Here is a 26241-nt window from a genome sequence, read left to right on the forward strand (position 1 = left end):
AAGCAAGTCATGGGCAGATATGTGTAGTTGCTGAAAAGGGGAAGAGAGGATAACAAACTAGGAAATTTTGATTAGGATGTGCTATTGGTGTGATTCTGCAGGAGAGGTTTACTCCACAGGGACAATTATAACAAAGTCTCAAATGTAATTAACTCTCTACTTAAAATAGTCATCCTGTGGGACCATGATACCTCTGACTCTCCAGGGAAAAATATGACTGGGACTCACATTTGAAGGTTTACTTTCACATAATTCCTAACTTCTATTGAATGGCTTGATTCCAATGGATCATGACTCTACTCAAGGGGAACCAAACTGCTATTTCAGAGACAGACAATCACAGATGTTTCTCATTTCCTATGTGCTTAGCAAATCTGCACTTTGTGGGGTATCGCCTGTTTGTGCTGCTTTCCAGGGAGTTCTAGTAGCTGTTGGACAAAAGCCTTGTGTACATCTTAGTTCTATAGATGGTGTCATATTGAGCCATATGAGATGGTGAGTTTTTGACCATTTTCTACATAAGAGATGGCAATATTGTAATGTTTTAACTAATATAATCGTGGGTGGCAGATTGAAATCTTGGTCCCAATTCTTCATGCCTCGTGATAACACTATACTTCACACCTTTGTTCTATACCTATCGTAGGAGCAATATACTTCCCCATACCTTGGCTCTACTCTATTCTGAGTAGAGTAGGAAGCTGTTCATCGATTTTGGGTGGTGAGGTGACATGATTTGATTCACATGTTTTAAAAAAAATCCATCTGCCTTTTATAGTGAAAATAGATTATAAAGGTGCAGGAGTAGAAGCCAGGAGACCATTGCACTAATCTGAGTGAGACATGATGTTGTGACCTGCATCAGGCTGGTGGCAGTAGAGGTGGGAAGAGAGAGAGAGATTCTGGGTTACATTTGGAAGGCAGCACCAACAGAATTTCTTGACAGATCGGGAATGGGGTAAGAGGACAATAGAAGAGTCATGCTTGAGTCAAGTGTGACTCCAAAGTTTTGGGCTTGGCCTTTGGAAGAACAGAACCACCATCAACTGGATTGGGGAAGACTGTGGGTGGAACAGGCGTTTGGGGGAAGATCGGAAACCCAGTTTGGGATGAGTTTGAAATGCTTTTAGCCATCCAAGTGGGGATGTTGGGGAGGTGGCTACTTATAAGGGTCTGGAGTTCAAAGGTCCTGAATATAAAGCCCCAGCCTGGTACCTAGAGAAGAGCAGATCCTCTGTGAGTGGAAGTTCCCTCCCCGCTCCCTATCCCTGACTCCCAGATTTGGCCTGTAAATACTGCGTAGAGGAGAAGACTCCCAAGTAAGTACTGATTAAAACACTACACGGGTTCTCCTTACCTTTATAAAGCCTTTATACAGCTTTATAAAAAAGAAATGTCTTGATTCAGTGACCAAGTTTGTTTTTGCAACCTCATCTTTATAAAGATGTTCTTTGTAAAGAAGATGAAGTAATTATGGATGCAATTCCTTTTTCCTGCCTTCCAAAGGAGCAGTCAATAAAAAAATTCAACACCCTCACATCAGATCTAGTGGTCCTTTGGGGTCTCCATTTCTACAGTCTTCTTTAGATATTGTATCCTGGTTTCCTTGAACATGGTGGTAAGGAATTCTGTTTTAAATTCTTCTGGAATTAGCTCCTGATGGCAAAACTGCTGGAGGTGTCTCAGATAGTCTCATGGCCCCTGGACATTTGGGTGATACAGATAGTCATAAGAGACTTGTGTTCCTGTTTCCAGGGGCTGTATGCACACCCACTCTGCAGGTCCTTTTGGTTTGCCAAAGCTAGCCATGAGCCGAGAGGTGGACATCATTCAGCTTAGAGAAAGCATTTTGCCAGCATTCACTGTGGGGAGAAGGTCTTATCAAAAGGCCAGCTCTTCTGGAGTTTCAGGCTATGAAGATGGTCCTTGGATTTGGGGGAAAATACACGTAGTGGAGGAAAGGAAGGTCAGAGGGGGGACGCTTAGACCCAGCAAAACCTCTTACCTCCTGACTTCTGTCTGCGGGAGGGGGAGGTGCTGCAGAGGACCCAGGGCCTTGTGGCTTTTCTCCCTCACTTTCATGCTTAGTGCCATCTCAAGACAGTTCTTGTTTACCAGGGTCAACTCTAAACAGGAGGCGCATGATGTTTCCTGAATGGCTCATCGGCTTTTACACGACAGGTGAGTTCTTGTGGCAGGAACCACAGCTCAGGTGTGGCCGAGTCTTGTCAACAGTGCTTCTCGGCTCAGTTCTCCCTTCTGTTTCAGCTGATCCCTGGCTCCGTGCTTGTGAGCATCTGGGAAACTGGGCATGGGAGCAATTCCACCCTTTGTTCGGTAACTAGCAGACACACAGGCGAGACGAGCCAGGAGCACAGCCAATTGCCTTAAGGAGTATGGGCAGAGACCACAGCAATTCGAGGAGTGGGGGGAATGGGCACTCAGCGCTGCCACCAGAGCACCGAGCCAAGCTGGCAGCCTCCGCATCTGGCTCGGGCTCCAGCTCTCTGACCCCCCTCTTATTCCATCCTTCCTGACAATTCATTAAGAGTGCTTAGGGGAGCACAGAAGACTTTTTATAGGCATCCTGGTTCAGCCTCAGTAGGGTTGCTGAAAACAAACAAACAAAAAATATTTCTGGAGTGGAAAGATCTTTAGAAATGTCCTTGCCAAAATGTTTTATTTAGTTCTTCATCACTGGGTGTATTAATGCAAGAAGGATTTGCCTAACACCTTCAGAGCTGAGAGGGGTGTTGTATGCATGAGATGTTTGTGTGTCCTGAGGACCAGAGGAGCACAGGGACCAGGACCAGGGAGGTCTTGGGCTTCAGCTCTGAAGCTGTGTAAACCTGTGGAGATTTCTGGAATCACCACGCCAGGTGCTATGGGGATTCTCAGCCATACTCGTCATTTCCATGGAAATAAAAGAAATTTCTGATGTTAAATAGAAGGCAACCTATTGACATCACCCTTACCAAAAATGAAGGTCTGGTTTTCATCTCTGCTTCTTGAGCTGGGGCCAGCTTTTCCTGTTGTCTCCTGTGTGGAATTTGGAATAAAGAGCGAAAGGAAATCTCCCTAAATGGGAGAAAGACTTCCTCCTCCCTGAGTCCAGACAGGAGTGAGTGAACCCATTTCAAAGCAGCACGTTTTAACTAGTAGCTTCACTCCATGACGTTGGAGACCCCACACTGAGCTTGTTTTCAAGCAGCCCCCGAGCTTTTCTTCCTGTTTTCCGGTGTAACTGTCTGGACTTCTAAATTACAGGGGGACAGCCTGGGCACAGAAAAGCTGCTCTCGTCTGCTTTGGGGCCTGCTGCAGACTAGGGAGAGAAGCTGTGAATATCCTAAGATTTCCAGTGTGGCCTCTCAGACCTGCTGGTTTGAATAATCCCGATGGGATCTGGAGAAAAGGCACAGGCACATGAGCCTTTGTAAGCACTGAGTAGAATCTTTATCCTTTTCAGGTTCAGTGGAATGTCACTGTCACCACTAATAAATCAAGTATGTCATCTTTCCACTACCTCAGCACCTCGCGTCGAGAGCTCAGTGGAACAGCAAGAACCCTGCAGCCGGGATCAGAGTCCTGGGTTCTGGTCCTCACTCTGCCTCTGTGAGCTGTGTGACCTTAGATGAGTCACTTCTCTTCTCTGGGCTTCATTTTATTCATCAGTAAAGTGGAGCAGGGAGGGGGGAGATACTAGATGGCTCTCTTTTCTTTCCTTTTTATTTACTGTGGCCAAAAAAAAAACAAAACAAAACAAAAACAAAAACAAAAAAACCCATAAAAGTTGCCATCATAACCATTTTTTAGTGTATAATTCAGTAGTGTTAAGTATATTCACATCGTTGTGAAACAGATTTCCAGAACTTTTTCATCTTGTATAACTGAAACCATACCCATTAAACAACACCCCTTTCCGCCTTCCTCCCAGTCCCTGGTAACCACCTCCCTGTTTTCTGTTTCTATGATTTTGGGTACTTTAGATACATCATATAAGCATTTGTCTTTTTGTGACTGGCTATTTCACTTAACACAGTGCCTTCAACGTTCATTTATGTTGTAGCGTGTCAGAATTCCCTTTATTTTTTTAAGTATTTATTACCAACAACAACCAACAATTATTTATTACCCCAGCACGGGGCTCGAACCCACTAACTGTGAAATCATGACCTGAGCCAAAGTCGGATGCTTAACCGACTGAGCCACCCAGGCACTCCAAGAATTCCCTTTCTTTTAAAGGCTGAGTGATATGTCTTTGTATGTATATACCATTTTGTTTATTCATATGTCAGCAGATATCTGGGCTGTTTCCACCTCTTGAGTAATGCTACTGTGGACATAGGTGTGCAAGTGTCTGTTTGAGTGCTTTCAATTCCTTTGAATATATACCCTAAAGTAAGATTGCTGGATCATATGGTAATCCTATTCTTAATTTTTTGAGGAACCATCATAGCTTTCCCCACGGCAGCTGTTCCGTTTGACATTCCCACCGGCAGTGGCCAAGAGTTCCAACTTCTCTGTCTTTCACTAACACTTGTTATATTCTGTTTTGTTTTGCTAGTAGCTATCTTGGTGGGTGTGAGGTGGTAACCCATTGTGGTTGTGATTTGCCTTTCTCTGATGATTCGTAATGTGGAGCATCTTTTCATTTGCTTATTGACGATTTGTATATCATCTGTGGAAAAATGTCCAAGTCCTTTGCCCATTTCTTAACGAGGTTCTTATTTTTGTTGCTGAGTTATATACTAGGTGACTACTGACTGTCCATCTTAGACATTTATAACTAGATTCTTAGTGTCCTCAAACAGCTTTTTCATCTTTCCTTCCTTTCAAGAGATGGATAATGGTTAACTGCCACAGGATACGTTTATATGTTTGCAAGAAATTGAATCTTATCAGTGACTCTGACAGATTTTTTTTTTTTTTTTTTGCCTGCTGGTTTTTTGCTTCATGTAAGTGATAGGAAGCAAAGATGTGTTATTGAGGGTTTAATGTAACAGGATGGCCATCGCTTGAGGGAAAAGTGTGGAGTAGGAATCTTTTTCCTTTTAAAGTTAGTGCTTCTTTTATAACTGTATGCTGATCAATTTTCTATGCATTTTACATGTATTAGTATATTTAATTCTCACAGGAACAGCCTTATGAGGTCTATGCTAGCATTTTCCCCATTTACAATGATGCAACTGAGGCATAGAGACAGCAAGTAAGTCACACCTAAGGTCACAAGGCTAGTAAAGTTGAGGACAGAGGTCCTCTGCCTCCTGTTCCTCTCATCCTTAGTTGCTGCCTCAGACACACACCTCCTTAGTCTTTATCCTGTTATTTAGATCATGCCAGAATGCTTTCTTTTTTTTTCTCCCCTGCCTCCCTCCCTTCACCTTTCTATTGTGCCATCTGAAACTCCATCCCGTTGTAAACAGAATCCCTACATCCTTAACATTTGTACTAAATGTTTTTCTGGTTTTTTGCTGCCAAATGAGCCTTAGTCTCTTCTGAGCTCCCTGTTTCCCTTTTATCTTGCTGGACGGCACCTGCCTTCTGCTCTGCCCTCAGGCTGGGAGTTGGGAGTCAGTGTCTCCCTTGCTCCCCAAAACTGTTGCCTGGCTACCCTTCCACACCTCCCATACAAAATTCCCTTTGGCTTTGAGGCTCGTGTCTCATCCCTGTGTCACCTCCATCGTGTCCACCTGCTTACCTGTCTCTGCACTGACAAAAGATTTTTGGCAACAAACTCATGACCTTTCTCTCCCCCAAATTCTGCCACCTGTCAGCCTTCGTCACTCCAGTGTCCAGGAGGATGACCCCTCTGAGCCACGGCTCATCTGATCCTTGGCTTCAAGCCCAGTGTTTTTTACTTGGCATCTACTAGGGCATGGTCTTTCAGGAGTTCTACTGTGCTGTGTCGTCACTCAGGACTACCCCATCCCCAAATCTCAAACTCCATGTCCTTCCAGCGCATTCATGCCCTTACTCCCATTAGTTAGTTCATGGAGATGTCCAGAACTTAGACTCTCCCATGTGCACCCAGTCTGTATCCCCGGCCTGGCTTCTTTACCCTAGGGCCATTATAAGCAGTATTTATGTCCACCCCCCCTCTTTCCCCATGCTTTGGAGAATGAAGCATCTCTCCTTCCTTCCAATTTAATAATTCAACCTGCGTCCACATCCCCCTTCTCTGGGCTCCTGCTCTGTCCATCATTTCCCATATGACCTGCATGTGCACCCTCTTCCCATCTCTCTGTGAATATGCTTTGCTGCCTCCAGTCTCCAGTCTTCCCTTGACCCTGCACCCATATTTCAGCTCTGTCTAGTCTTACTTACTCCTTCTGCTTCTCTAAACTTCTGGGAAGACTTTCTGGTTATTCACCTCCTTTTTACCTCTCAGGCCATTAAAATTGGGCTTCTGTTCACAAGGTATTTGGGTCCATGTGAGGCTGGGTTTGAAATTTGAAATAGCCAATGGTGGATTGCTTCCACTGACTCAGTGGAAGGGAAGGTCAAGCTGTGTGCTAAGGACGCAGGGCCAGAAGATGGGTGAACTTGAGGAGTGTGGTAGCACTGCAGTGTATCTGAGGGGGAAAGCCAGTTGGAAAGGATTATTAAGCACCACTCTATGCATCTTAATTGAAGGTTAACTTGCACGGTGCCTGGAACACAGGAGGCATTCAGTAAAGGCATTTCTCCCTCCTTTGTCCCCTCTCTTTAGAGCTTAGTTTTCTTTTTTGTACAGCATGGCGTTGGACCAAATGACCACCAGACCCCTTCCAGCTCCAACCTTCTTCATACAACAGAACTTCTCCTAGCAATGTCTTGAGTTTGTAACTGCCTTGGAGACGAGCCTTTCAAAAACTGCTTACCAAGCAAGAGGCCTGTGTTCTTTCCACAGGGCATTCAAAACAAATACCACAAAAAATGTTTTTAGGAGACAACTGAAACTCATTGCACAAAAGCCTGTTACCTCATTGTGCCCCTTCTCGAGTAATCTAAACCAACGTGTGTGTGGTGATGGCGGCATTGTAAGGTGAAAACAGTGATGTGATTTCCATCTAAGTGAGTATGTGTGCATTTCAAAGGAATTTTTAGCTTTAGCACATCAACCTTAAGGAGTATTTAGCACATCAACCTTAAGGAGTAATTGATTCTGTCAAATTTTGGACAACATCAAGAAAGGCTGATGGTTTTTAGACAGATGGGGGCTTGTAGGGACAGAGCTGGGCAAAAAGAACATGAAAAGAATACAGAGTTCAATCAGGCAGCAAAGAGATTAGTTGAATCCAGCCTAGGCCAGGGGGTTGCTGAATTCCATGTACCCAAATTAAGCTTCTCTAAAAAGGACCAGTATGTTTGCTATTTCAAGAGAATGTAACATATTCTGACCCTAAAGGATTGTCTTTGTGATTTCAATATAAAATGGGTAACATTCTAATCTTGAGATTTTAAGCTTCGTGAAAGGTTTAAGAGATGGTGATTAAGTTTATAACCAGAACTGGAATGCTTAAGGGAACTCAATTTATGATTTTTTTTTAAGTTTATTTGATTATAGTTGCAATAAGAGAGCTTAAATGCTAGGGACTTTTTTTTTTAAGTTTATTTATTGATTTTGGGGGGGGGGGGGAAGAGAGAGAGAGAGAGAGTGCATGTGCTAGAGCAGAGGAGGGGCAGAGAGAGAGGGAGAGAGAGAGAATCCCAAGCAGGCTCCATGCTACAGTGCAGAGCCTGATTTGAGGCTCTATCTCATGAACTATGAGATCATGACCTGAGCCAAAATCAAGAAGAGTTGGACACTTAACCAACTGAGCCACCCAGGAGCCCCTGATTTTAATTTTTTAATTTGAATAGAGTTGACACAACAATGTTACATTAGTTTCAAATGTAAAACATAGTGAATCAACAGCTCTGTTCACCACAGTGTAGCAAGGGAAGTTTTTGCTTGTTATAGTTGTAAATTTGTCCTGTAAGACATTGGAAGCACTTAGAAATAAATTTCAGTATCTTACTTTTGTTAATGCAGTTTAAAATTAAGACTATTTAATTGATTAACTTTGTAGACGGAACTGATTGTTTGAGCAGGTCAGTCTGTCCGCTGCAATTTCTGGAGAATTAGAAAAAAACTTGAAAATACTTTTCTTCCATTACTAGTCTTATAAACAGAGTTGTCATTCGAACTGAAAGCAGTGCAACCCAGGCTTTTAAATTGGTAACGTTGGTAACTTGAATATTAATTGAGGAGTCCAGTAACTCAAAATCCTTTCTATGGAAAAGGCCCCAGTTAGAAATATGATAAGCCAAGACAGGAAGGATGAAAACACCCGCAGTGCATGGGCCAGGTGAGCTGTGTGGGGCTGGGGAAGGTGGGCAGTCCAGGGACATGACGGCAGATATAAGGGGGAATATGGAGGGCACTGAGTATACTCAGTGCACCAGGGGACCTAAAATATTTTCTCCTACATTTTTATAACATGAATACTTTTAGGAACACTCGGGTTTTTATGTTTATCTTTGCCTGTCCTTATTTTACAAGCAACAGATCAAGATTAAACCAGAACAAGGTAACAACACTCAGAACTGGATGACACGTTAACACGACGAGGAGTGTTGATTGGTTTTTCAGCAGTCGAAATACAATATGACATCACTGTCCACTGGTTTGGTTAATTTTGACTTTTCTAGAAACTGGGGACCACAAATAGGAAAAGAAGAAATGAGCAAAAGCTCTTAAATAACCAGCAGATAAAGTCAGATCCATATTTATTTCTGACCTTCTTGATTGACTTGGACCAAACGGCGAAGTAGCAGAAGCAACTGTTCTTCAGGTGCTCAGGATCCCCGTTCTCCTTCCCCGCTAAAATGTATGTTTTTGTCTTCTCCACTCATCAGTTTCCACTCTCAGGTAGAATATGGTTATCGTTTGACATTTTAATGTGAATTTAAGTTCAAGGGGTGATTTTTCTCTACGTCTTGTCTTCCATCATGGAGTGGAAATAATGGTTCAAGGCCGTCCCTATAGAGGTGAGGCCGCCTTCACAAAAGTGCCTTTGGGAGGCTGAGGTCCAGGTAGGAGAGCACGTAATGTGTATGTCTTGAGAGAAAGACCAGGAGTACCAGGAGGGGCTCTTGTAATATTTATTCTGGGACTGTCCTGCTGGATGGGATGGATGGTGGGCGCATGTATATATAGGCCAGTGACTCCCAAACCTAGTTAGTCATCATAATCCCTTGGAAGAGGTGTTCAGAAAAAACTTTTAGGCCTGGCATTTTACATTCAGATTCTGATTCAGTCGCTCTGGGGTGCTGTCTGTTCTTGGTCAGATCCACTGGGGGAAGCCGATGGAAGAGCTGTGATGAGTTTACTATCCTGTGATCATTACTTAGCAAAGCAGGTGGATACTCCACTTGCTTATTTTTATTATAACAATACAGTTATGATTTAGGGACACAGGTTTCCTCCACTCTTACTTATAAGCCCACAAGCCACTCTTACTTAGAAGGCCTAACTACTGTAATTTCTAATGATCTCTAAAGTTTCTGTCTTGCTTTTTTGCTCTCTGTGTGCTCTCTGAGCTGTCTCTTCCTCTCTGTTTCTCTAGAACCCTCTCATAGGCTGCCTCAGGCTTTTTTTTTTTTTTTAACTGGCTACCTGTCCATTTTGTTTTTACATCCTTCAGAATAAGTAAATGCGAATACATCCCCATTAGTTATTGAGAAAAAGAGGGTAACAATATATATTTCCCTCCTAGATGAAATGAGAACTATGTGCCAGACACAACACTGACAGTTTTACTTATACACTACTTGATTCTGTCCTCACCACAGTCCTGGGAGGGCAGACGCTTGACTCAAAAACACTAACATTACTGCCTAAAATGACTCTGCTCAGAGCTGACTAATTGTAGTTTTCTTAATCACCAGCCAACATTGATCGAGTACCTAGGACAGGCAGAGCACCGAGACCAGCCTAGACTGTCCTGAGCTTGCTAATTAGATCATGTTGCTCTTTCTTTGGTACACTGTGTCTTGTGGGATTGATGAAAACCAACACATTAAAAATAAGCCTTGAAAACTTTAGATCTTTGTCTTGCTTAAAAAAAAAAAAATACCGTGTTCTCTCCCATCCCACAAGTTGAACAATTTGAAAAACGGGGGGAGAAAAGCACGAAGGAGAATCTAAAAATCACCAATAATTCTATTAATCAAAGAAAATAACTGCTAATTTTTTAAGGTACCTCTGACCTGCTTTTTGCTACACACCCATACACATACTTATAGCATCCTTATGCTTTAAAAACACAAATTTGGCCATTCCACGTTTATGTATCATTTCCTGTTTTTCTACAGCAGTTGTAGCATGTGTGATAGATGTGTGGACCAGGGTTCACTATTTAACTAAACATCTTTGATTGTTGATTACTTGAATTGTTTCCATTCCCACTTTTAAAACAAGGTTGTGTTATCTATCTAGCCCAGCTGTCCTTTAAATATGACTATAGGCGACTAGTTTTAAACATGCAAGAAATCAGAGTGTATGTAATCATAATCTCATCCTGAGAAATCTGCTAGATGATGAACTGTATCCCACTAGAAGATGACTGAGGAAAAAGCAGCAAAAATGCTGCCGATGAGCACCGACTGTACTTAACTTGAGGTCTAAGACTGTGAACAAGGTTGGAAGAATAGCCTGTAAATACTGCACGTTCTTCTACATTAGAAATAGCACAGCTGACAATATTGGAGAAGAGAAAGGGAAGAGGAGGGAGGCCTAGGTGGCTCAGGGGTTGAGCATCCGACTTCAGCTCAGGTCATGATCTCACCGTTTGTGGGTTCGAGCCCCGTGTTGGGCTATGTGCTGAACTCTTTCTCAGAGCCTGGAGCCTGCTTCAGATTCTGTGTCTCTCCTTCTCTCTCTCTGCCCCTCCCCGGCTCGCACTCTGTCTCACTCTGTCTCTCAAAAATAAATAGATGTTAAAAAAAAAAAAGAAAGAAAGAAAACAAAAAGAAAGGGAAGAGGAGAAGTGAAATAAAACCACTGACTGGCATTTAGGTCATAAGTGGGAGTCAAAAGATACTACTTAAAGATCTAAACCAATTTTAGAAGTCCATGTAAGGAAAAGGGGGATTATGGCCATTAAAAATTACAAAGTATTAGTTAGTATAAAGGTAACCACTATAGTAAAAATAGAAAACTTTTTAAATACCAAAATAAAAAAAATAATACAAAGATTTGCAAAAATAAAAATATTAAGACTCTATAAACTCATAAAAATAGCTACCTAAGAGGGTTGGAAGCAATTAGGGTGGAAAGGATAGCAATGGGACTAAGATTTCTTTGAGTTTATGTTTTTATACAGTTTTGATTTTTGAACCATGTGAAAATTATACATATTTTAAAAATAAAATTAAAAAAGTAAAAAACAAAATTAAATACAAAGAATAAAAAGGGCAAACATTAAAACTGAATATAAACAGGGGCACCCTGGTGGCTCAGTTGGTTAAGCGTCTGACTTCAGCTCAGGTCCTGATCTCCTGGTTCACGAGTTTGAGCCCTGAGTCAGGCTCTGAGTTGATAGCACAGAGCCTGGAGCCTGCTTCGGATTCTGTGTCTCCCTCTCTCTCTGCCCCTTCCCTGCTCATAATCTCTCTCTCTCTAAAAGAAATAAAAACATTTAAAAATTAAAAAAAAGAATATAAACAGAAAAAATGATCTTAACTGCATATCAAATTGTACATCAAGTATATAGAAAAAAACGGAATTCAAAAAATGTTTACTTATCTATTTTGAGACACAGAGAGAGAGTGGGGAAGGGGCAGATAGAGAGAAAAGAGAGAGAATCCCAAGCAGGCTCTGCCCTGTCAGTGCAGAGTCCAACACTGGGCTCAATCCCATGAACTGTGAGGTCACACCTGAGCTGAAATCAAGAATTGGGCGCTCAACCGACTAAGCCATCCAGGCAGACCTAGAAAAAAATGGAATTGATTCAGGCCCAGTGTTAATACACTTTTCTATGATGTATTCTTTGAACAGAAAGAACTTTAAACAATATTTCCTTTAACTTGGATTTATTTGTGGTGGTATTGGTAAGCAATACTGAGATTATTTTGAATGGATTGAAGCATACAGCAAATGAGAAAATATCTTTAAATTTTTGGAAATAAGGTTCTCAATGTGAGGGAAGATAAAAATATAAACTAGGAGAAAGAGAGGAAGATTTCTATGATATTGGATGAGAATTGGAGGTATCAGTAAGAACCCATGATTTCTTGAAAAAATATATTCCTTAGTTCTGCATACTGAAAGAATCTGTATACAGTTACGTCCCATTAGCAATGAGCACACCTAGAAGCTAGATCTTGGTTTCTAAATATCATTATTTATTGAAAAGAACAAGACTCCTTGGAAAAATAACTGATTCTAGGTCTGAAACAGAAAAAGTACAAAGTGAGCCTAGACTCACTTTTGCTAGAAAGTAAGTGCTCGAGAATCGAAGAGCCAATGTCAAAATGATACAGAAACCAGATTATATTGGCTTCCTTTGGACAAATGTGGGTCAATTGGAGCATCTAAAAGAATAATGATGGTAGTGGGGGAAAAGAATACAAATGAATGCCAACTGGTAAGTGTGGAAAGAAGAATGGAAACAGAACATTTTCAAACATGATGCCACTGTAGGGCATTTACCTTGACAGGATTCTGGATTTTATTTTATTTTATTTTTATGTTTTTAAAAAGATTTTTTAAAAGTAATCTGTACACCCAACATAGGGCTCAGACGCATAACCCCGAGATCAAGAGTTGCACGTTCTACTGACTGAGCCTGCCAGGTGCCCCAGGATTCTGGATTAAAAAAAAAAAAAATTTTATAAATATCATTTCAGGAATAAAACCTGAATTCTATTAACTAAAAAAATAGATCAAAGGGGGAAAAAGTAGATCAAGGGAAGCCAACTCAACTTCTTAGGCTAAATTTGAACAGAAGTGTTGCATGGTTAAAGCATATTCTCAGACCTGCAACCAGTTCAGCATCCACAAGGCAGTAAGAGGAATAATTTTATAGAAATAGGGGCAGTCATTTCAAGACACACTGCAAATTTTGTTCCTTAAACCAGTCTTCAATGTGAAAATCATTGTGCTTTGATTCCTTTCCTACCCCTGGGAACAAACAAAAGAATCAAAAAGCAGTAAGGAGGATGAAAAGGACCCAAGGAAGAGGGTCTACAAATGCCTTGGACTTTAAGTAAGACTAAGGAATAGGGAAGCCAGAGGCACCTGGGTGACTCAGTTGGTTAAGTGTCCAATCTTGATTTCAGCTCGGGTCATAATCTCGCGGGTTGTGAGATCGAACCCTGCATGGGGCTCTGCTCGGACAGCGTGGAGCCTACTTGGGATTCTCTTCCTCCCTGTCTCTCTGCCCCTCCCCTGCTCTCTCTCTCTTTCTCAAAAATAAAGAAATATGAAAAAAAAAAATAAGGAATAGGAAAGCCAAGAAGCAGCATTTCTTCCTCAGCACTCCTGTGTTAATGATTTGCCCACTTTGACCAACACAAGAGAGATCTTCATCGCAGGAGAGAAAAAATTCTCAACGATGTCCCTGCCTACTCTGCTACCGCACATCTCCCGCTGCCCCTCATTTACAGCCAGTGCTGCTTTGCCATTTACATTGAAACTGGGGGTTTTGGAAGAGTGTCACCTGGATTTGTTCAGGCACTGTTTTTCAGTGAGTGTATCAATGTGACATCAACATGTTCTGCCTGATAGCCATGGGGTACAAAATGAGGAAAACACGTACATATTGTGAAACGATTTTGCCATAAAACTGAAATACAAAGTTCGTGTGATTACTCACTGATAAATGTGATTGTGAAAGGCTACTTGTGCCTTACAGATGGATTGCCTTATGCAAACCCAAAATGTTGCATGGAGAAGCTCTTTGTGGCACAAGGGAGCTGTAGATACCCCCGGATATTCCCATCTCTCATTTGAGCTGGTCTGGCCTCATTGTCCTAGAGGTTGTTTCCTTTCTCATCATTCCTGTGGGGGGAATTTTTGTTAAAAGGATATTTGTGGTCTGCAGTGGAGTCTTCACAGGGGCTTTGATGTCCCTGCAGATTCAAGGCTGGAGTGGTAAAGAAATCAGCCTGAAGTAGTTCTGATCTCAAACTCTCCAAAATATTTGGCATCATACGGGTGCCTTCTCATCATCTGAGCTCTTTAAATTCTCAGCTTTCCTGGAGCTGTCAGGACATGGGATATTGTCATCAGTCACCTCAACAGCAAGCCTAGAGACAAATTCATTTGGATTCAAGATTCTGGCTGAAACGAACTAAAACCGTTTAAACTTCCATAAAGTTTAAAAGAATAAAGGAAGGAAAAGAGAGAAGGAAGGAAGAAAAGAAGGAAGAAAGGAAGGAAGGAATTTTATAAAGACACAGAGGTTTCTCACAGAGACCAAGGGCACATTTACACTTGGCCCTCAGGAAGACCTTGGGATCCAGGGGTGGAGAAGCCAGAGAACTCACTCTTTGTCTTTCGTTGACTTCATTCTTTTTCAGTAGACCATGCTCTGAGTCTGCATATAAGTATAGCCACCTTTTAAGAAATTATCAGCATGTGTTAACTTCTGGCCCAATCAATGATGGTTAGAGAGGAAGGTACATATTGCAAATATAACCACAATGCTCAGTGCCCAAAGGGGGAAGAATGGTAGTAAGAAGGGCAGAAATATTAAAAGTTACTCACTACTCATGTTATGCAGTGTTATAATCTGGATGTGCTCACCCACCATTCTAGGCCATCCTTTTTCATTTGCCAACTATGTATTAGGTATCTATAAGTTCAATGCCACAAGGACACAAAGAAAAGTCAGACATGTCCTATCAACCAGGGCAAACAGGATATTTATAAATTAAAATTTTTTTTTAATTTTAAATAATAATTTCATTTTTTAAATGAATTACACATATAGACATTAAAATAGAAATGTAACCTGGAATAGAAGTTATATTAATATATTTATGAATTGACATTACTATTAATATGTTGTATTAAAATCATTTTATATTAATTATGCTAATAAAACTAATATTAACAAAATTAAAATAGAAGCTAAATTGCACTCCAAGGTGTTCAGCAGAAATGACCATAGTGGCTCAGTTGGTTGAGTGTCTGACTCTTGATTTCAGCTCAGGTCATGATCCAGGGTTGTGGGATCAAGCCCCACATTGAGCTCCTTACTGAGCTTGGAGCCTGCTTGGGATTCTCTCTCTCTCCCTCTGCCCCTCTCCTCTGCACTCTAACATAAGTCAGTTTGCAGAGAAGGAGATTGGAGGACCACAGTCTATCTTAGGAGCCATCTGCTTTGCCTTCCTTTCAACTGAGGAATCCCTTCTACTGTGTCTGTAGCTCTGGTCATGGGTCAGCCAGCCTCTGCTTGAATGAGGCAGACTCCTTTGCATTATTGCACAATGTTAATTGTTAGGCTATTCTTTCTTATAATAAAACAAAATGAGCCTCTTCCTGATTTCTGATCATTGATTCTACCTCTGAACATCCTTTACATGTGACAACCTAGCTGATATTTGAAGGTTTATGATGGCTTCCTCTCTCCCCTAAGCCAAAAAGTTGACTATCCTCCACTCTAAACTTTCCCAAATTCTTCAATGATTACTTAGAAGACCCAACTTTTAGAGGTCCCTCTTGAACCTTGTTCCCCTCACGTTTTATCTACATCCTTCTTAAATTAGTGAGCCAGACATGGACACCATATAGGGCCTGACCTGTGTAAACAATAGCTTTTGCTCGATGGTGGGTCTGAAGCTTCCGGAAAATCAGGGCTTTTTAAAAAAAAATTCGGATTTCTGCCCAAGTGATAGCCAATCCCATTCTCTCTCTCTCCCTCTCCCTCTCTTTCTCTCTCTCTCTCTCAAAATGTGGTTCGTAGATACCCTGCATCCAAATTGACTGAAATTGTTAAAAATGAAAAATGAGGACTTCTGCCCTCAGAATCTCTGAGTGTGGAGTCCAGAAATCCTCATTTTTCACTAACTCTTTTTTTTAATCTTTTTAAAATTTTTTTAAAGTTTATTTATTTTGAGAGAGAAGCAGAGAGAGAGAGAAAGTGGAGGAGGGGCAGAGAGAGGGAGAGAGAGAATCCCAAGCAGATTCTGCACTGTCAGTGCAGAGCCCGACAAGGGCTCGAACTCATGAACTGTGAGATCATGATCTGAGCCCAGACCAAGAGTCTGACGCTTAACCGACTGAGCCATCCAGGCATCCCACATTTTCACTAACTCTTGATGTTTCCTACATACATTGACATTTCAGAACCATCAGTATGATGATTAAGAATGTAGGATTTCCCACTTCTATCTGTGTGACTATGGGCAAGTTACTTGACTTCTCTGAGCCTCAGTGTTTTAAATGTATAAAATGAACATAATAACTCATTTGAAGATGATTTATTAAAGTGATAATGTATGTGTAGTAAATACTGTTGACTATCTACCCATTTGCTACTTCCCAGCCCAATCCTTCTCTTCTTTGCCTGTGGAGAGGTTTGTTTGGGAAGGTGGACACCATTCCATGTGTTCAAGGAAGGTGAGTGAGGGGTGAATCATGACAGGTCTAAGATGGTATTGGCAGTCCATTTCCCTTGGCATTGACAGATTTAGGTGTGGTAAGTGATTTGATTCCAGACAATAAGATGTGAGGGAAATTGTAGGGACGCTATGTGCAGGGTTTTCCTAAATAGTAAAAAGAGACATGTCGGAGGTGTACTTTTCTGTATGTTGAGATATGGCCCCTGGAATCATTTCAGCCATTGTGCAACCACAAGGAGAGATGTTGCTGACTCTGCAAGAATGGCAGAGTTGGAGGATGAGTTTCCATGGTGTTGTTATGCTGCTTAAGCAACTAAACCTGGAACCAGCTCCTTCACTACCTATGGCTGTAAGATAGAAAATCCTTACTACTCTGCCAGTTTTTGTTGGGTACTCCAAATTGCAGCTGAAAGCATTCTAATGGACGTGGTATGTGATGCCTTTGGCATAATGCCTAAAACATAAAATTTGCACAATAAATGGCTATCATTATTTTATTATTGTTATAGAAATATTGAACTTCCTATCCACTAAATTTCGGGAGGGGATTATAGCACCAATTCCATTATAAGACACATCTGCTCAAAAATATTTGCTGAAAGTTGGCATTAATTCTCCTTGGTTTCCACTCTCTATTTCAGCCTATTGAAATACTGGTGGTTCTATTGTACAGTGTATATCAGCCCTCCTTCCTAGCCTTGAGTTTGCCACAAATTTGACCAGTTTTTCAGCCTTTTAAATTTTCATTTAAATTTAGCCTCCCTTGAAAGATGGTTATGGTTTGAATAGGGGGAAATAGGTTTCTATGTTGGAGGTGGAGACACACCATGATTGAAAATTATTCAGGGAGGGGTGCCTGGGGTAGCTCAGTCGGTTAAGCATCTGACTCTTTATCTCACCTCAGGTCTTGATCTCAGGATTGGGAGCTCAAGTCCCATGTTGGGCCCTGCACTGGGTGTGAAGCCTACTGAAAGGAAGGAAGGAAGGAAGGAAGGAAGGAAGGAAGGAAGCAAGAAAGAAAGGAGGGAGGGAGAGAGGGAGGAAGGAAAGAAAGAAAGAAAGAAAGAAAGAAAGAAAGAAAGAAAGAGGGAGGGAGGGAGGGAGGGAGGGAGGAAGGAAGGAAAGAAAGAAAGAAAGAAAGAAAGAAAGAAAGAAAGAAAGAAAAAGAAAGGAGGGAGGGAGAGAGGAAGGAAGGAAGGAAGGAAGGAAGGAAGGAAGGAAGGAAGGAAAGAAAGAAAGAAAGAAAGAAAGAAAGAAAGAAAGAAAGAAAGAAAGAAAGAAAGAAAAAAAATTATTCAGGAAACCAGCCTAATTTCATGATTTGTCATGGGTGGTCCCAGGGTAAACATTGTAAAGGCATTTGGAGGGCAGCTTGTAGAGTGCAATGAGTTGGAAATTTATCCTGTAAATCCCTGGAGGTTTTTGTCTGGTGAGGCATCTGAGGCAGTTAGCTGGAGTTACGTGTCCCGCGCAAGGTCATTCAATGACGGTGTGACCAAAGAGGGATTAGGATTCATGGTCACAGTGCCTAGAATTCCTGTGCGTGACTAGACTTTGCTACGTGATGTTACTTGGGAGGCAACAGTAACTATTGTGGTAACAATATCTCCAGAGAACAAGGGGAGAGGACAATGGTAGAGTCGGACTCATCACCTCATAGAATGGTACAACTGAAAGCAATCTCCAGGACTGTCTGGCCCAACACTGTCATTGTACAGAGAAGGAAATTGACATCCGTAGAGATATAGCCAAGGTCACATGGCCAACGAGTGGCAGAACAGAGATGAAGACTTCTGACTTATGATGTTTGCCTTCCTGCTTTTTCCTTTTATTAGTTCTGCTGAATGTATTACATTCTTCCTAGAATTTTATGACATAAGAACTGCAGACATTTGGCAACGTTGTAAAGTAGACTGCATCCTCTTCTTAGACCCATGGCTTAAATTTCATTTATTCTACTGTCTATATTTATCAGAGCTTCCTGTATTTCTTTCAAATTCCTATCAGATATGCTAGGTCAGTGCTTAATTTCATGGCTGGCTTATTAAGCCATCATTGTGAAGTATGTCTATACTGTAAAGAGACTGATGCTTTTGTGGCTCTTAGAAACCAATGTTATTACTTTATATTGAAATAGTACATATGAAAATTGGGGAACTATTCCTCATGACTGAACTATCACTATAGAATATCAATTACATGATAAGAATTGATCTTGGCACAGCACACGTGAAGTATCATTTTTATCTTTATAAAAAAAACTGAGGAAGTCCATGCTACAATGGCAGTTTTATAGATGACAGTGGAGATCAAGGTCACACAGCTAAAAGTTGTATAGAATTAGAGGTCGCTAGAATTAGAAGCCAGGTCCATTTGAATCTAGAACCCTTAATGGATTCTGGAGAACGCAAGAGAGAATGAGAATTCGGACAGGTTTAGAGATCCACAGAAATACTTTGGAGCCTAAGGCACAGACCACAGAGGACAATGTGGGACGTGGAGTCATTTGGTTCACCTGCAAAAGTAGTGAGATCCCTGAATTCTAGGAAAAGCAATCACCAGAAATCAGGAGGTTGCCTATTTCACAATGTTGCCTGGCCCTGCCCCTGCTTGTGAATATCTATCAAAAGTATGTTTAGTTTGGAAGGCAATATGGCATCATCTACCAGTCAGTTAGAGATGCCAACTAGGGGTTGAGGTTTTCAGACTATAGATGTTTCATTCACGAAAGGAATTATGTCCTTGAATTCTGTGTCATGAGGGAAATGGAGCCTTGTTCAGCTTTGGCAGGTGTAGTATAGGGTAAGGGTTTAGAGCCTGGGCTGTGGTTTAGACTTGGTTTGTCTTGTCCCAGGTCACCAGTCACTAGATACATGACCTTGGACTAATGACCTTCATGCCTAAATTCTCATCTCCAGAATGGGATAATGATAGCACTTACCTCACAGCCTCGTAAGAGTTCAATGAGATGATGCGTGTAAAACATTGGGCACAGAGCCACTCAGTAAACGAATGTTCACAGCTGTCATCATGATCAGTGGTGTTATTCCAGTGGCTCGACATTGAGGAATCAGGAGTGCGGGGCTCTACTGTTTCACTTCCTGTACAGATCTACATTCCTACTTTTTTCGGTAGGTCACACAAGTTTTCTGGACTTTGGTGCCATGACAGAAAGTCAGTAAGAGAGTGTGCTTCCCCATACATCACTGCGCCACACTGGAAATAGGCAGAGATGAGGAAAGTGCCTGGCTCCCATCCTGGGATGGGGGTTATAGTACTTTGTGTTATCTTTTTGAAATTAGGTCATCTCTGAGCCAGATTTGAGGCCAAGAAAGCATGTTCTGAAAAATGACCACAAAAGCCCGTGGCCTTGTTTGTACCCATGGGACTCTGATTATGGATGACTGAGTGACAACATGGAAAAGCCAATACCATTGAAAGAAGAATTTATCACTTATGTATCCTAAGATGTATCCATGTCATGCAGGGCCACAAGAGGTCCCCCAGTTCCAGTCAGGAGGCAGAAAGGAGGGAGAGGAAAGCATAGGCCAAAGCCTTTATTGGGGTTTCTGCGGAAAAGGCAAGGTAAAGTAGAGTCAACAGCTAAGATTGGCTAGTTGGAATAATTCTCGTGGCCTTTGGATTGTAAAAGAGGTAGTTGCCTGGTACCTGACCATGAGATACATTAGGGAAGACAAATTATTGGCTTGGTGTATGAGGGTTAGATAAAGGAGATGCTTAAGGGATATGGATTCAGGATGGACTGGTTTGCACATGAAAGTCGTGATCAATGGTCCGATGTCATCTTTAGGAATTAGCTAGCCCTGGGAGGGGCACTCTCTCCTGGGTCTGCAATGTTCTCCAAATGTCAAAACATCATAAGATACAGAAAATTTTAAAAATACGATTAATGCATTTATTGGGATCCTACTCTCATTCCCTGGTCCTCTGACCTTTAAGCTTCTCTGAAAAAAAAAAAAAAAATAGATGAAGTCACAGGCATCAAGGTCAAGTACACTGGTCAAGTAGTTTTTGGTAGAAAAGCAAAATTTTTATGCTCTGGTAGATTATGCTAAAAGTAGCCTTGCATTATTTTTCAGGTTCAACAGTATCACACAATTTACAATCTATTTACAGCCTGCACAGAGAAAAGAAAAAGAAAGGCAACGACCAAGAAAAGAATTTCTGCAGCCCACTGTACCTTTTGATAGTACTACAGGCAACCAGCAAATTCATATCAGCTCTGCAGTTGCCTATTGTTAGCTTAGAATCTTTAGTTTGCCATTTTAGAAAGCAGTCTAGGTTGTAGCTGTGGATTTTCTGACACAAATGATATAAAATGAGACAAAGGCAAACACCACTCACTTCCCACCCACACGAGAGAATTTGTGTTGTGAATTATTTACTGTATCTGATTTTCTTTCACTGCAGATATTTTCATAGCAGGTGTACGAGATTTCAAAGGCTGAATCAAATCTCACTGTGTTTCACAGCTACTTCTACTTATTAACTCATACATGTATTCCTAAGCCTCGAGCATATTATAGAATTATGGTTCACGCTTATCCACACTTGTTGCCAAATTAACTGGAAACCCATACTTTGGGCCTGTTTTATTACCCCAGACTCCTAGCTGGTCTCCGAGATGGTATTCCCTTTGCAATTTATCTTGCACGTGTTATGGATGACTTGCTGATGCAGGTCAATGGGTTTTAGATACAGTATAACAAATCTTGAGACCAGAATGTTGAAAGGATTGCATTTACTCTCAATTACTGCACATGAAATACTGTACACAATGAAAACATTTTCATTCTTTCCAGCAATACTAGTCATATGTGTTCCTTTGCTCTCTAATATATGATTTTTCTAAATATTTATTGAGTACCTACAAGCTCCTCAGACCTGTTCATATTTTTTATCCTCGTCACAAGCAGTAAGCTGTATTAGGCACATATTGGAAGCTAAACTTAATAGTTGATTGTGTAATTGTCTTACTGAAATGTTTCTCAAGGTATACTCCATGGTCCATGTAAGGTCTGAAAAGATCCATTTGATGGGCATTGAATGAACTAATCAGACAATGCGGGAGTTCCTGGATGTTGATTATGATATACTACAGCCTACGTACTAGTAAATAAGTGAGTTTATAGGTATTCCTATTTTTGTTGAGTTTGTTGACTATTCCACTGAGATAGCTTTGCTCACAAGTAATACTTGCCAGTGTTGCAAAACTCCCAATGCATGTGCACATATGCAGAGAGAGAGCTGGACTTCCCACTGTGTTTATGAAGGGTCTTTGTTATCAGTGAACAACAGATTCTGCCTTGAGTCAATCATGCTTTTCAATTGCTACTGTCCTTGATTTAACTAGTTTTTTTTGAATTTTTGCATTTGTAGTCTTTGTCATTACTAAGTTTTGTTTTGTTTTGTTTTTTTCCTGATTGGAAAGTAGAAAGGAGTGGAATACATGGACCACAGAAACTTTTGTCCTGCCTAAGCTGTCCCCAGTCAAGATACTGGGAGAGCTACAGCTCTAGACCCGAGTTTCTCATGCCATGATTGCCATGATAAACTGTGAGGTACCGAGTGCGCAAATGATTTATATTTCTGGAGAAGTGGCCAAGGACTCAGGGTTACTCCTGCAATAATGCTATTCTTGCTTACTGCCTTTGATACGGTCTCTTGAGTGGGAGAGAGTTATACAGCTGGAAATTGTAGCCAACCTGAAGCATCCTTGTCCAAGTCACACCCTTCAGCAAGTGACTTGCTAATGCTCACAGGAGTGGCAATAACCAATTATTGCAGTGCTTATAAGCTGTGACCTCATGATTTTTTTCAGTTTTGTAAAAAAAATTCTTTCTCCCTGAGTATGAGGTGACTTATTGGGCTTCCAGAATGTTCCCCTCTCCCTTACCTACATTGTAAATTTTGTTTTGGCGTGTGTGCTCGCTGATGTAGCACTCCATTTTCTTTTCAGTTTTATCTGTGGGCAAATTTGTAATGCAGAGGAAGGAAAAGAAAGCTGGGATGGTATTCTAGAATTGAATACTCATGATTCCAAACTACAGGCACCCAGAATAAAGTTGTGCCTGAAAAGTCACACCACCATTTTTTACTATTTATCAAAATCTGTACATTATACATTTTTTTTAGGATTTTTTAAGTTTATTTATTTATTTTGAGAGAGAGTGCGAGCAGGGGAGGGGCAGAGAGAGAGGGAGAGAGGGAATCCCAAGCCCCAATGCGGGGCTCGAACTCATGAACTGTGAGACCATGACCTGAGCCAAAAATCAAGAGTCTGATGCTCAACTGACTGAGCCACCCATGTGCCCCATACATGATAAATTTTCTGTTTTAAACAATGACTTGTGTGTGCCTAGTCTTAAAAAGAACTTACATTATTAGTTGATTTAACAAATTTTATTCACACAGTATGTGCTGTGTGTAAAATGCTCAATGAGGTAACTTGGGCTTGTCTGCCCTAAAGCTTGTGACCTGCAGGTTGGAGGTGAGGAGGCGATAGTGTTGGGTGGGGGTGAGTAAATGACATAAATAAGTAATCAGGCAATATTTACATGTATTATAATACATGGTGTTAAGAGCCTCAGTAGGGTAAGCTTGGGGTTCCATGGGGACATATGGGGGGAGCACATAATGCTCAATGGAGGGAGTCATGGAGAAGTTTTTAAGAAGGAAGTTTTATCTAAGTCAAGATGTAAAGAAGGAAAAGCATATTGACTTATGATATTACCTATAGAGTAGAAGTCTAGAAAAAAAATCAAGGTTCTTTTTACAAAATAACATTTAAAAATTTTAAATTTGGGGGTGCCCAGGTGGCTCAGTCGGTTCAGTATCCACCTTTGGCTCAGGTCACAATCTCAAAGTTCATGAGTTCAAGCCCTGCCTTGGGCTCTGGGCTGACAGCTTGAAGCCTGGAGCCTGTTTCAGATTCTGTGTCTCCCTGTCTCTCTGCCCTTCCCCTGCTCATGCTCTGTCTCCCTCTTTCTTTCAAAAATGAATAAACATTAAAAAAATTTTTTTTAATTTTATATTTTATTTGCTCTGTGTTCTGGTAAGATGCAGATATACTGTCCCTTATAAAAGCTTAGGGATCTTTAAGCGTGTGATTTCATCACTCATACATCCGTCAAATGCTTCTGAATTCCATGCCCCCTTCCTATCTAAAGCAAAATGACGCCAACTTATTTTACCTGACAAAAAATTAATTTTAAGATTTTCCATGATCTGCATACCCAGCATGGGAATGTGTCCTGCATGAGAACAACATTGTCAAGTGTCTCACAATGAGAAAAGAAGACTGAGATTTGTTTATTCTATTCTGACTATTCATTGAGGACTTACTATATACCAGAGTGTTCTACAGGCTGGGGATATGGCAGTGACCACAGCAACACCTCCGCCCTCAGAGTGCTTACATTCTAGTGGGGGGAAATAGGTAAAAATAAGTTAATGTACAGATGTCAGGTAGGGATGCATATCATTAAAAAAAGGCAGATGGAGTGATGAGATGGGAAGGGGCTATTTTAGCTAAGGTAATTGGAGAAGGTCCTATAGGGAGGTGATAAGTTAGCATAAGCCTTGAGGAGGTGGAAGAGTGAGCCATACAGCTCCCTGGGAAAAGTGTGTTCTAGGTGGAGGGAACAGCAAGTAGAAAGGCCCTGAGGTAGGAGTGTGCTACAGTTAAAGCTGACTACCTGGAGGACAGGTGGAAAGTGATGTGGTGGTAGGAAAAATAACATTTGAACCTGGCTATTTCTTGGGAGGAGAGAGAAAGAAAGATTTGAGTAGTCTCTCAACTTTCCAATCTCTCTTAAGGAGCTTCAAAATTATGTTCTAAAGAAAGTAATAGTTCTGTCTAGAATCTAGATCATTGGTTCATATGCCTTAGAATATTTTTATTTCTATTTCTGATATCTTATAGACCTAAAGTAGTCATCTTCTGCCCAAAGTCACACAGAGAGTGAGTGACAGAGCAGAGGTTTGAACACAGGCTGCTGGCTCTGACTCCTGTGTTCTTACCAGGATGTTCACAGACCCTATGATAAGATAAATGTGATCCCTCTCTTCTTGGAACTGGAGGAGGAAACAGGCATTAAACAAGTAATTGCAAACATGATGCATCTTGCCAGCAAGACCTAATCTCATCTGGAGAAAGTGACATTTAGGCTGAGGACTGAGGGAATGATCTAGATGCAAGAGATGTTGGTCAGGTCTCTCCCCTGCAGCTGTGGGAGCAGGTCAAGGCAGGGCGTCTGTGTCTTAGCTTGGATTCCCCCGGCAGTACCTAGCATCTTGCCCCAAACAAAGTCTAGACAGAAGGTGGTTTTTGTTTTGTTTTGCTTTTTAACTCCATCGAAATAAAGATATTTAATTCCTTCCTTATTGCTGACTGCTTCTGCTAGAAATCTCCTTTAGTCATCGTTTGTAAATCCCAGTCTTCACAGTGCCTTGTAAGGTCACAGAACCAAATTCTCCTTTCAGTTACCTGTAAGTGACACCCACTAATTTCAGTGGAAGCTACATGTATTTACTTGAGGAGAGAGTTTGGTCAACGGGATATTGCAGAGTAATTAATGACAGTTCCAGTCGCCGCAAATGCACATTTAGTATCTGTAATCATTGTTTAAGAAGATTACATGCCACGTGAATTAGAGGCTGTAGAGCTGGAGCCACCTCCATGTTCCGATATCTGTCCCGTCCTCATCCTGTTCTCCAGGTACTTTACTTCTCAGATTAACACCATGTTGTTACTTTTTTTTTTTACACCTGGTTTTCCAAGATTAAAAACAAAAACTACAGTTTAAAGCCTTTTTAAAAAGTATATGGAAGTCCGTTCTGAATTAAATTTGGGTGGAGGGAGGGGACCCTGCCAAATATTGCTCCCTGAGGATCTTTCCAAATTAGGACTGTCAGTCCAGGATGGTCTAGCTGGGGTCTGTCTGCTGCTGACTCCAGGGATCCATTCTAGCTTTGTTGGTCTGTTCTCTGTTTTCTTAGCACCATGCTCAGGAAGGAAATGTTGTTGTTGTGTCCTGCTTAGGCTGTGGTTTTGGATCTATGAATCATCTGGGTACTTCTCTGCATGTTAAAAAGTGTCTCAAAGAAAGAATAAATTTGTATATGTTTAGTGGCTGGAAGCTGCAGGTTATAGGCTCAACTGTATAAAAAAAAATTCTTTTAAAAAAATCTTTCCAGGAGCTCCTGGACGGCTCAGTTGGTTAAGTGTCCAACTCTTGATTTCAGCTCAGGTCACGATCTCAAAGTTGTGAGATCGAGCCCTGCCTCAGGCTTAGAGCCAGGCATGGAGCCTGCTTAAGATATTCTCTCTCTCTCTCTCTCTCTCTCTCTCTCTCTCCCTTTCTCTCTCTCTCTCTCTCTGTCTACCACTTGTGCTCTCTCTCTCTAAAACAAATAAATAAACAAACAAACAAAAACCAGATCATAGACCTAAATCTAAGAGCTAACACCATATACTTTCTAGAAGAAAATGTAGGAGAAAATCTCTGTGACCTTGGATTAGGTACAGTTTCTTATGTAGACTGCAAAGAGCTTGAACCATAAAGAAAAATTAGTAAATTGGACTTCAAAAAGACTAAAAACATTATCTTGTCAAAACATATAAG

At 41.2% G+C, this 26241-nt stretch overlaps 2 long non-coding RNA genes across 2 annotated transcripts in view; both read left to right on the forward strand.

Annotated features, from left to right (window-relative positions):
• The window catches only part of LOC147578980 (uncharacterized), a 347058-nt gene that overhangs the window by 271390 nt on the left and 49427 nt on the right, over positions 1 to 26241 (forward strand). The gene's annotated exons all lie outside the window — the stretch shown is intronic.
• On the forward strand, positions 19578 to 21420 carry LOC147578985 (uncharacterized). Its single transcript, XR_015253104.1, has 2 exons — positions 19578 to 19725; positions 20695 to 21420. It is a non-coding gene; the product is annotated as an uncharacterized LOC147578985 (long non-coding RNA).

This window comes from Puma concolor, chromosome B4, assembly GCF_028749965.1.
Source record: "Puma concolor isolate L17-30 chromosome B4, mPumCon1.1.hap2, whole genome shotgun sequence".
Taxonomy (NCBI): Eukaryota; Metazoa; Chordata; class Mammalia; order Carnivora; family Felidae; genus Puma; species Puma concolor.